The 12187-nt window shown below is 38.8% G+C and overlaps 1 long non-coding RNA gene across 1 annotated transcript in view; it reads left to right on the top strand.

Moving 5' to 3' along the window:
• Window positions 1-270: 270 nt before the first annotated feature.
• Window positions 271-12187, top strand: part of LOC109027216 (uncharacterized) — a 40617-nt gene continuing 28700 nt past the window's right edge. Inside the window, exons 1-2 of the long non-coding RNA XR_008680536.1 lie at window positions 271-380; window positions 3800-3919. This is a non-coding gene — a long non-coding RNA (uncharacterized lncRNA). The remainder of the gene's footprint in view (window positions 381-3799; window positions 3920-12187) is intronic.

Raw genomic sequence — 12187 nt, 5'->3', positions numbered from 1 at the left:
GAAAAAAGAGACAATTTAAAATGGGCAAAATAGTTAAAAAGACAGATCAGCCAAGAAGATATATGGATGAAAATTAAACACATTAAATACATCCGATGTCAATAACCCTGCTCCCTACCGGTTAGACAGCTGATGTCAGAAAGGCCGACCCCACCGCGCATGCGCGAGCACAAGTGGGCAGGAACAGGAAATGCCACGAGGACGCTGAATCAAACCTGCCTATGTGAAGGGCTGAAGACGCGACATTTCCTGACAGAGGTCGCTATGTCTAGCAGCATGAGCCTCTCCATGAAAGCATGAGGGGAGAAGACCTCTTCTCTGCCTTATCCCAGGTCTTCCAGGATGGGTGTCTCCTTTGAGAAGCAGGACTGCTTTTATAAGTAAGAAAAATATCGGTTCTTCATTTTCAAAATAACGTCTCAGCTACGTGTCCAAGTGTGTCACATTGCAACAACTGCCCAGCTGTGGGGCTGGTCTTGGGGAGCAGAGGGGACTGAGGGGCCTGCCTCATTACGAGCTGCACAGGAGGGCTGAGCTTGCATTAGCAGCTTCTCCCTCCAGTGCAGGAGAACGCATTAAGATTTACGGTTCATCTGAAAGTAGCTTAGAAAGAAACCATATGCTTTTATCATCTCTTGCAGAAGTTGCAGACAAGTTATTTAAAAATCTCGTTTTCTTAAACTGTCTTTATTGCAAAGAAAAGAGCCTCTGGGATCCACTTCAAGTAGTCATTGTGGAGGGTACAGCAAGCCAGCCCTGGGCTAAGCATTTACCCCACTAATTCACCACCACAGCAAGGTGGAGATCCTTGAGTTTTTGCCTGTGTTTCACAAATGAGGAATCCGAGGAGTAGAGACCTGAAGTGACCTGTCCAGGACGCAAGAGTGAACCCAGGGACAAAGCCAACCCGCTCTGCTGGGGCCAGTGCCTTTCCACACTCCTCTGTTTCTATATTTAAACCGAGTGAAAGGAGACATGGAAAATACATTAGCCCATTTGGAGGTGAATTTGATACACTCTCATTTGTCATAGAGGGTAGAAAAAGATGGAAAAGAGACACGGGCTGGTGGGGAGGAGGGAAGAGCAGAGACCAGGGCCTCAGCCCAACCTCCATCCGCTTCCCACTTTCTCTCCCTGTCCCTTTCCTGGAGGCCTTGCTTGCTCCTCACAAAGCTGTCATTCTTATGCCTTGCATGGATTTGGGTATTTTAACTTGTCTATTAAAAATATAAATCTGGCCCCATATATATGCTTAATTAATATTATCATGTATCCCCTTCAAAATACTCTGTGGCCAAAGTTTGTGCCCTTTTATGCAGGATCGGGAATGGATTCCCTAATAAATGTCTTGCATTTTTCCCATCACAAAATGTAGTTAAATTAGCGTCTCTTCATCCTAATTTTATTTCTCCATTTGGACAAAGCATCTTCACTTCCAACAGCTGAGCTTTTCAAAGATATTTATTTCTGTGTAGAATTAAAAAAAAATTGTATATTACCATTTCTGAAAATAAGTAACTCAAAACTTTCCTTTAAAATTATTGCAAAAGTTTCATAAATTCAGTTAGATATATGCTTAGGGAAAATACAGAGTTTGAAGGAATTTTTAAAAGACCACATATTCTATAATTCTGTTTATATGAAAGTTTTAGAACAGGCAAACCCATGGAGACATCGAGTAGATTGGTGGTGGCCAGGGACTGGTGGAGGGAGGTGGCAGGCAAGAGAATGGCTGCTGATGGGTGTGGGGTTCCTTTCAGAGTAAAAATGTTCTAAAATTACCTTGTGGTTGTGGTTGCACAGCACTGAGACTATACTAACTGGCATGTACGGTTTATTAATTATATTTCAACAAAGCTATTAAAATATTCAGTTTCCAAAAATATATCAGTGCATGTAATTGCAATATGTTTAGATCTACCGGAATTTAATGAAATCTAGTAAGTAATGTCTAGTTAATACACTTCCATGGGGATTTGCATTTTATATGTGTTTAAGTTACTCTTCTGAATTTTTTTTTTTCAGTTCTTATCAATGCTTCACAAGGTTGGAATTCCAGCTGTTAAACTTACTATAGGCCGGGTGCAGTGGCTCATGCCTGTAATCCCAGCACTTTGGGAGGCCAAGGCGGTCAGATCACTTGAGGCCAGGAGTTTGAGACAAGCTTGAGCAACATGGCAAAACCCTGTCTATACTAAAAATACGAAAAAATAATTAGCTAGGTGTGCTGGCATGTGCTTGTAGTCCCAGCTACTTGGGAAGCTGAGGCAGGAGAACCACTTGAACCCAGGAAGTAGAGGTTGTAGTGAGCTGAGATCACGCCAGTGCACTCCAGCCTGGGCAACAGGAATGAAACCCTGTCTGAAGAAAACAAAACAAACAAAATCCAAAAAACTTACCTATGTAGCCTTGGGCAAAGTGACTTTTCAAAGCCTTGTATTCTTTATTCTCAAATAATACAACCAGCACCTCCCCCATTACACACATACACCGGTGTACACACACACACACACACACACACACACAAAACCAGCACATAATTCTTTTTTGCAAAGACTTCTTAGAAAGATAAAAAAGAGATAAGTACTAGTTTTTCATACATATGTATGCTACGAGAACCAATCAATAAAATAAAACAACAAATAATATACATTGTAGCTTCTTAAGAATCTTCAGCTTTTAAAGTCCCAAGTCTTTCCAGGGCTCCCAGAGCCCCAGTGACTCCTCATCAACAGAGATGGGATCCCGGAAGAGCCGGGATCATGATTGGAGGGAGGAAGATAAGGAGACCCCAGTCTGTGCCAGAAGAATTTCCTGAATTAACGTTTTTGTCAGGATGAAGTGTGGATTATCAAGTTTGTTAGAATAAATGGTAGGTTTCAGTGATTCTTTTAAGATGAAAATTGATTAGGATTGGGTAAAGCCTGTGGTATGATCTTGTAAGGTTTGTGGACAGAAGACAAGAATTTTGAAGTGAGCCTTCACAAGAACATTGCTACTTGGTAAATGAACTTTTTGTTCAGATTAGCAACATGTTGTCCTGATAGAGAGAAGTTTGCACAGATAAACAAACTGTCTTGATAAACTGATTTATAGGAATGCCTTGAAACAAATATTAGAGTTGCATGCAAAATGTCACTTCATGTTTGAGTAAAATTACACAGAAAACCAACGTATATGTCACAAGACACTGATACCAAGAGTCTGGCTATCACACAGAGACAGTGAGACCAAGCCTAGGAGTGATTCTGATTGTCAGAATGAGCCCCATTGTGAGAATATCAAACCAGAAATTAGACTCATGACAAGAAGCCACTAGGGATGAGCTAGTGGCTCATAATAGTAGGGGGAGGAACATTATAGACACCATTGCTGAGAGGCAGCAGGTGCCTGTTAACAGAAAAGAACTGTACATAGGCAACATGCCAAGAAAATGCCCAGGAAAACAGGGAAGGAAAGCCCCCAGATTCGAGGATGACACTCTAGAGCCAGTCATCTGGCACACTTGCAGTGGGTATTGGCGGAAACTTCACTTCTCACAATTTTCTCCTTCTTCTGAAATAAGTTGTCTTCATCTGCGTAATTTGGGTTCTCCAGAACATCATCTGCTCTGGTACATTCCTGACCATCTTTGCTGTAAAGGTTTCTGACGGGACAGGGGCCCAGGTGTTGTACCCGGGTGACATAACTCTCAGGTTAATTGTGGACTAGTGGCCAAAAGCAAAGTATGGTCTTCCTTCCATGTGACTCTAGGGCATGTTTTTTCTTTTCATCTTTTCTTATAAGACAACATTTCCAGGTCTTAGGTCTAGTGGAAGCTGCTTCGGAGCCATGGAGAAAAGGCAGCCTGCGCTGATTGACCATGAGCCTGAGTACACTGCATGAACCTTTGGAAGTACCTCTTCTATGTCTGCCTGAAGTAAGATAAAGTTGAAATTTTCGGGTAAATACTTTGCATAATGGCGAACCTGTGATAGTTTCACATGGTGAGAGTTTATAGGGCTGTCAGGGAGTATGGACTCATGAGATGAGTGTGACATCTTTACCAGGGAAGCCACGCCAGATGCTTTGGATGGCTTTAGCTCTGTGGTACCACTGGATGCCTCAAGGTTCTGAGCAGGCAGAAGGCTTCTTTCAGAGCTCTTCAGTGACAACTCCAGCAAAACTAGAACAATGAATTCATTCTTTACATTGGGAGCCAGCCGAATTATGCTTGTTTATATGTTTGCTTTCTCTACCATACAGTCCATAAATCTCCAACCAGTAAAACTCCAAGTAAATTCTGAGAAAAATTAAACAATGACCAGGACACAGTCAAAACTCATTATACAGTGTAGTCATATGAAATTCAAAAAGGGGCCCAGGTTCTGTGTGTAGAGGCTCGGGCTCCTGTGCTTTTTCCATTTTTCAGTTTTATCGGTGTCATGCTGTTGACCTGTAGACGTGCTCCAGGGTTGTGTTCAGCAAGTGTGGCAGTGTCCTCACTGGTATTGATTGAGTGCAGTGGCTGAGCCTTCTTTGCTGTCTGGGTAAATTATGTAAAATCATGTGCAAGCTTCTATTGGAGGTCCTCTGGCACCACCAAGTGGCTGGCCTGACAGCTCCCAGCCTGCCCGGCTGAGTTCCCCACCAGATTCACACTTCTCTTCTCTGATTCTGGAGCAAAATTTCTGAGTTGTGTCATCATTTGTCATCAGTTAGATTCATTTGTCACAGTCATCCTTCTAGTTTGAGATTTACTCAAATCCTAGTTGAGTTTTTATTTACTTTGCATACAATAAATTTGACTTTTTAGCTTTTCCATGTCTTTCCACAACACAGAAATGCAGTCAAAAATCTTCCATCCACTACCACACAGAACAGTTCCATCACTCATCAACCCATCCCCAAACCCTTAGAAGCCCCGCCCCCCTTTCTGTTCCTACATTTTTCCCTCCTCCAGGCTGTTATATAAGTGGAACATGTAGTATGCAGCTTTTGGGGGCTGCCTTTTTCACTTACCAAAATGCAGTTAAGATTCGTCTACATCCTGTGAGTCAGTTACTCACTCCTTTCACTGTTGAGTAGCCTTACGTCGTGTGAACACACCACAGTCTGTTTCTCCACTCGTGTTGAAGGACAACTTGGTTGTTTCCAGTTTGAGGTGTTATGAATAAAACTGTTATAGACATCTGCAAATTGTTTTTTGTGTGAACACAGTTTTCCATTCACTTAGATAAACATCTAGGACAGGACTTCGTGGGCCATGAGATGATTGTATGTTTATCTTTATAAGAAATGGGCAATCTGTGATCCGGGGGTGTGGACGTCCAAGTAGAATACTACTTTTGCATTCCCACCAGCAATGGGAATTCTTGTGGTTTCACATGCCTATCAACATTGGGTGTTGTCAATTTTATTTTAAGCTTTAACTTTATTAGTACTTGAGGGTAATAGGGAGAGAGAGAAAAAATTCTGGATATAAGTACTTTATCAAATATGAAATTTGCAAGTAATAGCTCCGAGTCTGTGGCTTGCTTTTTTACCATATTTACAGTGTCATTTGCAAAGCAAACACTTTAAATTTTGTTAAAGTCAAATTTTAAAAATTCTTCTTTCATTGAGCATGCTTTTGGTACTGTATCCTAAAACTCACCACCAAAACCAAAGCCATGCAGCTTTTCTGTTATGTTTTTTTCTAGAAGTTGTATGGTTTTGCATTTTACATTCAAATCTATAATCCACTATGAATTAATGTTTGTATATGGAAAAGGTACATATTGGTCGTATTTGGGACATTTGCATATCAAATGTTCCAACACAATTAACTGAAAGGATTCTCTCTTTCCTAACATGACTTGTACCTATGCCAAAAGTCACTTGTCAATATATGTCTGAGTCAATTTCTCTATTCTTACTTTTGTTCCATTGATTGCCTATCCCAGTGCCAATGCCACATTTTATTGTTTACTGTCACGTTATAGTGTCTTAAAATCAAGTTATGTTAGTACTTTACCTTTGTTGTTTTGTTCGTTTTCCAGAATTTTGTTTTGTTTTTCTTCCAGAATTTTTGTGATTATTATAGTTTCTTTGCCTTTCTATGTGAATTTTGATTCAGCTTGTTGTTATTTACAAAGTAGACTTGCTGGAATTTTATGGAGATTGCATTGCTCAAATCAGGGAAAATGGGAGAATGGACATCTTTGAAATATTAAGCCTCAAATCCATGAAACTGCTTATTTCTTCATTTACTTTGATATTTTTTCTTTCTTTCATCAGTGTTTTGTAGTTTTCAGCATACAGACGCTGCACCTATTTTGTTATATTTATACCTAATGCTTCATTTATTTTAGTACAATTTGGTGCCTTTTAAATAGTATTGTGTATATTTGAGGTTTACAACATGATGCTATGAAATATAGATGGTAAAATGGTTACATTGGTGAAACAGATTAACATATCTATTATCTCACATACTTTTTTGTGACAAAGGCAGCTAAAATCTACTTATTTAACAAAAATCCTTAACATGGTGTAATTTTATGAAGTTTGGCCCTCACGTTGTGCATCCAGTCTCCGGAACTGTTGTCCCACCTACCTTCTATGATATTTTGATTCCTTTGACCTACATCCCCCCATGTCCTCTTGCAACCCCCACCCATGGAAACACTGTTACACACTCTGTCTCTGTGTGTTTGAGGGTTTTTAAAAAAATATCTCACATGTAAGTGAGATCATTCAATTGTTTTCTTCCTGTGTCGGGGTTATTTCACATAGAATCATGTCCTCCAGGCCCAGCCATGTTGTGCAAATGACATTTTTTTAATTCAAATTCCAAATGTCCATTATTACAGGTAGAAACATTTTTAATTTTCATGTAAGTTGTTTCCTTTTGGGCATAGAGATGTTTGTAATATTACTGATTTTAGGTGTTTCCTAATTTCTATTACAAGCACTTAGTACTGTACATTTCCCTCAAAGCACTGCTTAGCTGCATCCTGATAATTTTGATATATTGTATTTAAATTTTTGATTCAAAATATTTTTAGTTTAGTGTAAGACTTCAGTTTTGACCCATCATTCATTTAGAAGTGTGTTGTTTATTTGCCATATATTCAGGGATTTTCCAGATATATTTTTGTTTATTTTCAGTTAATTTCATTATGGTTTCAGAACATACTTTGCTTGTTTTCTACTCCTTTTTCATGTTTAAGGTTTAGTCTATGGCACAGACTATCAGCTACCTTGGTAAATATTTCAATTTAAAGATATACCTTGCTGCTGTCTGGAGGAATTTTCTATAAATGCCAATAATAATTAATTAATAGCATTTATGTAATAAAAATAGGACATAAGGTTAGTGATCTTCCGTTTGGCAAAGTTTTCCTAAAGAGGACACAAGAAATTATACATTATAAATTAAAAAAAATGAAAATTATAATCTTTTATTCTTCAAAAGACATCATTAAAATTATTTAATAGACTGAAAGGAAGTATTTGCAAAATAAATATCTGAAAAAGAGCTTTTGTTCTGAATATATAAATAATTTACAATGCAATGGTAAGAAAACAAACAACTCAGTACATTTGTGGACTGAGTTGGACAAATATTTTAATGGATATTTCAACAACAACAACAAGAACAAGAAAAGATGCACAAATGGCAAATAAGCAATGGAAAAGATGCTCAACAGTACTAGTCTTTAGGGAAAAGGAGGTTAAAACCAGAAGAGCAATACTATTGCACTCGTGTGAGAATATCTAATATTTAAAAGTATGACCATAGCAAACACTGGTGAGGATGCAGAGCAATTTCAACTCTTATACACTTCGGCTGAGAATGTAAACCGTTTTGGAAAACAGTGTGGTCAATTTATAAAACATTAAACATTCACCTACCATATGACTCAGATATTCTACTCCTAGAATTAATACATGTGAGACCCAAATTTTTGGATACAAATGCTCATATCACTTTTTATTTTTAATAACCAAAACCTGAAAATAATATAAATGTCTATTAGCAGGTAAATGGGTAGATAAATTGTGCTGTGCTCATGCAACAGGCAACAACTCAGCCATAAAAAGGAACAAACTACTGGGGGACGCAGTGAGTGGATGATGCACCCAAAATTGTTAGGTGAAATTAAAGCAGCCAGGTTAAAAGTAAGAAAGAGCATGCACTGTAAGACTCCACTTACATGAGAAAATGAAAACTATTTTACAGTGGCAGAAATCAAACTGACAGTTGCCTCAGGACAGGAACAGAGGGAGGAATGGACACCAAGGAACATGAGGAAGACTTTTGCTTACAGAAACACATGTTTTCGTGGGAAATCAATATGTCACTGTATCAGTATTCATCAATATATGCAACTTATTTTACAGCAATCATACCTCATTAAACATAAGATGAAATAAAGACATTTCAAGTCAGAGAAGAGTTGATCAATTTCCTACCACAGAATGACATTAGAAATAAACAGTAAAAGAAGTTTCTTGAGCTGAAAGAAAAGTCCAGAAGATCCTACAGGTAAGCAGAGATCATCAGGAAGGAATGAAGCACACTCCAGAAACTGTGAAAATAACAAAAACTGTTTAAAACAACAACTGTAAAAATGTAGTGCAAGTTTTATAAGGTGTGCATAAGTAAAATTTTATATTATATTAGTGCAAAATGGAGTTAACTATTGGAAGCTTCTTGTATTTTCAGAGAAATATTAAAATTACTACTTTAAACATTAGCTACTCAAAGATGCTTAGGGTAGCTGCTAAGAGAATAATAAAATAATGTACTAAAATATAATGAAAAAGAAAAATCAGTGCATGAAAATACTTGATTTTTCTGAAAGAAATTAAGAAAAATGGAATAAAGAAATAAAAACAGATAAGACAAATAGAATAGTAGGATGGTAGACTTACTTAAACACAATTATTTTAGTAATTAAATGTATAAAACTGAACAATCTAATTAGAAGACAAAGATGGTCTGTATGAAAAACCAAGAACCCAACAATATGAAATTTGCAGGAGGCACATTTTAGATAAAATCATACAGGCAGGCTGAAGATAAATGTCTATAGAGTGGGAGTCATGGACACATTGTGTTTAAGAGGCAGCTGAGGTAGCTATAGCACTACGAGACAGTTGAGTTTAATTAAGGCAAAAATATTCCTAAAGATAAAAGCTACATTTCATAAAAACAGGAAGATACAAAACTCATAATTGTGTGTATGTGCCTAATAACATTGCTACACATGTATAGAAAAAAAAAAGACCTAACTAAGCAGAAGAAGAGAAATATCCAAAAGCATAGTTGAGGATTTTAACACCTGTTTCAGAAGCCGAGAGAATAAACAAACCAAAAAAAAAAAAAGTATAAAAATAGCCTTTGAGGGACACAACTAAATGTTCCTAATTGGTGTATACAGAACACTGCACCCAACAACTGCAGTGTAAACTCTTTATCAAGAGAACAAGGAACATTTACCAAAACAGACTGGACCATAAAACACATCTCAACAAATTAAAAATAAAAAGATAAGTAAAATCACACAAATTATGTTTTCCTGCGCAACACAATCACACTGTAACACAACAGAAAGATGACTGAAATAATAACACAAAACACTTCCACGTTGTTACACATAGGAGCACGATGGATGTTGAAAATGTTTTGAATTGAAAAATAATAAAAAGTGTCGTATCAAAACATGAGGGACGAAGCTAGAGCAGTGCTTAGAGAAAATTGTACAGCTTCAGTTGCATATATTTAATAGGAAGAAAGTTTTGGAGTAAAGGCTCAGAGCTTCTGCCCCCCGAAACTAGGAAAAGAACTGCAAATTAAACCCAAAGATATAAGGAAGGAAATTATAAACTAAGTTGGAAAACTAAGAATTTTCTGATTTGAGCAGGTAATCGTTTGATTTTTCACTGCTCCAATTAAAAAGCAACCAAAATTCTTTTTTAATAGTTCTAATTAAAAAGCAGCCCAAACTGTTTTTAACTCACACACTTACATGTTCCAGCCATCGTGTTGAGCTTGCAAGAAATATCAAGCACAGTCTATCTGAGGAGTCAAAACGAACCCATTAAACCTTCAATAACAGCACAAGAGAGTAAGGGATACAAGAGTTTCCACAAGGCGACTTTAAAGAAAACAACAAATCCTGTTGTGAACCATCCGACATTGCAGAGGGGGTGTGTGAGCACAGCTGGGCTGGTGAGGGGCGGCTCCCGCCTTGCTTTGCTGGGGCTGCTCTTGGGACACTGAGCGGGTCTGGCTGTGCTGCCATCTGTCCTGTCGGGAACAGGTCTGACACATCCACCCAAGAACTGTTGGCTTCTTGTCTATTTTTAAAAGCTAAAGCAATTTCTTTGATCTTCCTACCACCACACCCCTGCTTCAGGATGGGAAAGGTAAAAGTTGCTCTCCCCACTGTAAAGACGAAGAAAGTGGGATGTGGAAAGGTGATAACCCTGCACACAGCACAGTCAGAGTCAAGACTCAGGACAATCTCCCACCCTGCTCCTGTCCCCTTATAGCAATGGCACTTGGAGCTCAGAAGGAGGAGAGGAAGCTACAGCTTGGAGACCATTCAGAGGCAGCCGTGGAAAATCCCGGCTTGAGCTGGACTGGGCAGCTGGCGAGTGCCGGGGCAGAAAAGCGCGCAGGCCAGGCCAGTGGGGGAGCACACGCAGCTGCACACAGGACAGAAGGCCCACGCATCTCAAGATGCGCACATGCATTCAGTTTCTTCCTGCATAAAGTCACTAACTAGGTAAATCTGCCACGTTTAGTCATCACCAGCTGCATCGGTGCTGCAGAGTTTGGCCCACATATGTGTTCTATCACCCAGGAGACTTGGATACAGATGCTGGCTCAGTCGTGGCAACTTCACACTGCAGGATTGAAATCACAGGGGTTCTTCACAGAAGGGTGCAGGGGTCTGGGTGTGAGCAAGGCTGAGAGACCAGAGCCATGGCCTCCAGGGCTGCACAGCCTGTGCAACTCACTCTGGCCATTTGTGCTTAGGCCAGCAATAACCTCCCTCAGCAGAGGGACGTTAATTTTGTTTTAATATGCCATAAATCTTTTGTTATTCCTGACTGGTGACTAGACATAGATTATTGCCATATTATATGCCATATTGCAAATAACAATAAATAACCAGGCTCTATCACTGTGGTGAAATGCAAATCCCAGATTTAAAAACTGTTTTTCAACATAAAGTCATGGGAATGGAAGTTCAAGTGCCAAAACAAAGTTATATAACAGGAATAATAAATTAAAGATGTCAAGCAGCAGATGCGGAGAGAGAAAGCACACACACTCACTTACGCCTGCTGGAGCCACAAAAGCTAAGGCCGCTGCCACAGTTTATTTAAAATGTATAAGCACGTATAACTCCCAAACCTGGCAAATCACTGCTTAGGCATTTTGACAAGCATTTAGATAAACAGAAAGAATTAGCTGTTGTAGTTCATTTTTTTAATAACTGGCTCAACAAACAAAAGAAAAATACTGAAAGTTTCACAGCTGAGGCTGCAGGAATTAGGGCAGTAACAATGCTCACAATTGTCAGGTTCTGTGACTTAGAGGAATCATAACACTGAAAGCAATCCGTGGACTAAGTGCCAAGAAATATGCAGTAACTTTCACTGCTCCTTTGCTCTAATACATACAGTTCATAGCTGCTTTGAAGGGATGTATTCCTTATTTTCATGTTTCATGAAATTTTATAATTGTTAAATTTTTCTAATCCCTGCCCTGACATTACTGGCTGTTTGATCTTGGGCAATTTAGTTCCTTTCTCAAAGCCTCTCTTTGCTGATTTCTAAGATGAAATAATAGTGTCCACCTTATAAAAATACCATGAGCATTTATAGAAACGATGCATTTAACACCATCTCGGTATGGGGCTTTCCAGTTAGAAGATCTTTACCAATTCAGCTTTTATTGTGTACAGTTTATGGTGTCATGTATGATCTGCTTTCTTCTTTAGCTACTCACTTTTGTTAAGTTATAAATTATGCTTTTCTATGTGAAGTAAGCCAGGATAAAGAGAACCCAGAGCATTGCGGTGGGAAGTGGATATATTCTAACTTTAAAGAAGATGACCAGACTTGGCAGTGAGGGTGTGATCTGATGTGGGGTCCTGATTAGGAAAAGGAGCCAGGCTAGGGGGAGCAGGGAAAGCAAAAAGAC

This window comes from Gorilla gorilla, chromosome 5 (assembly GCF_029281585.2).
Source record: "Gorilla gorilla gorilla isolate KB3781 chromosome 5, NHGRI_mGorGor1-v2.1_pri, whole genome shotgun sequence".
Lineage (NCBI taxonomy): Eukaryota > Metazoa > Chordata > Mammalia > Primates > Hominidae > Gorilla > Gorilla gorilla.
The sequence above is the reverse complement of the archived record's forward strand: the minus strand, read 5'-3'. Positions and strand labels throughout refer to the sequence as shown.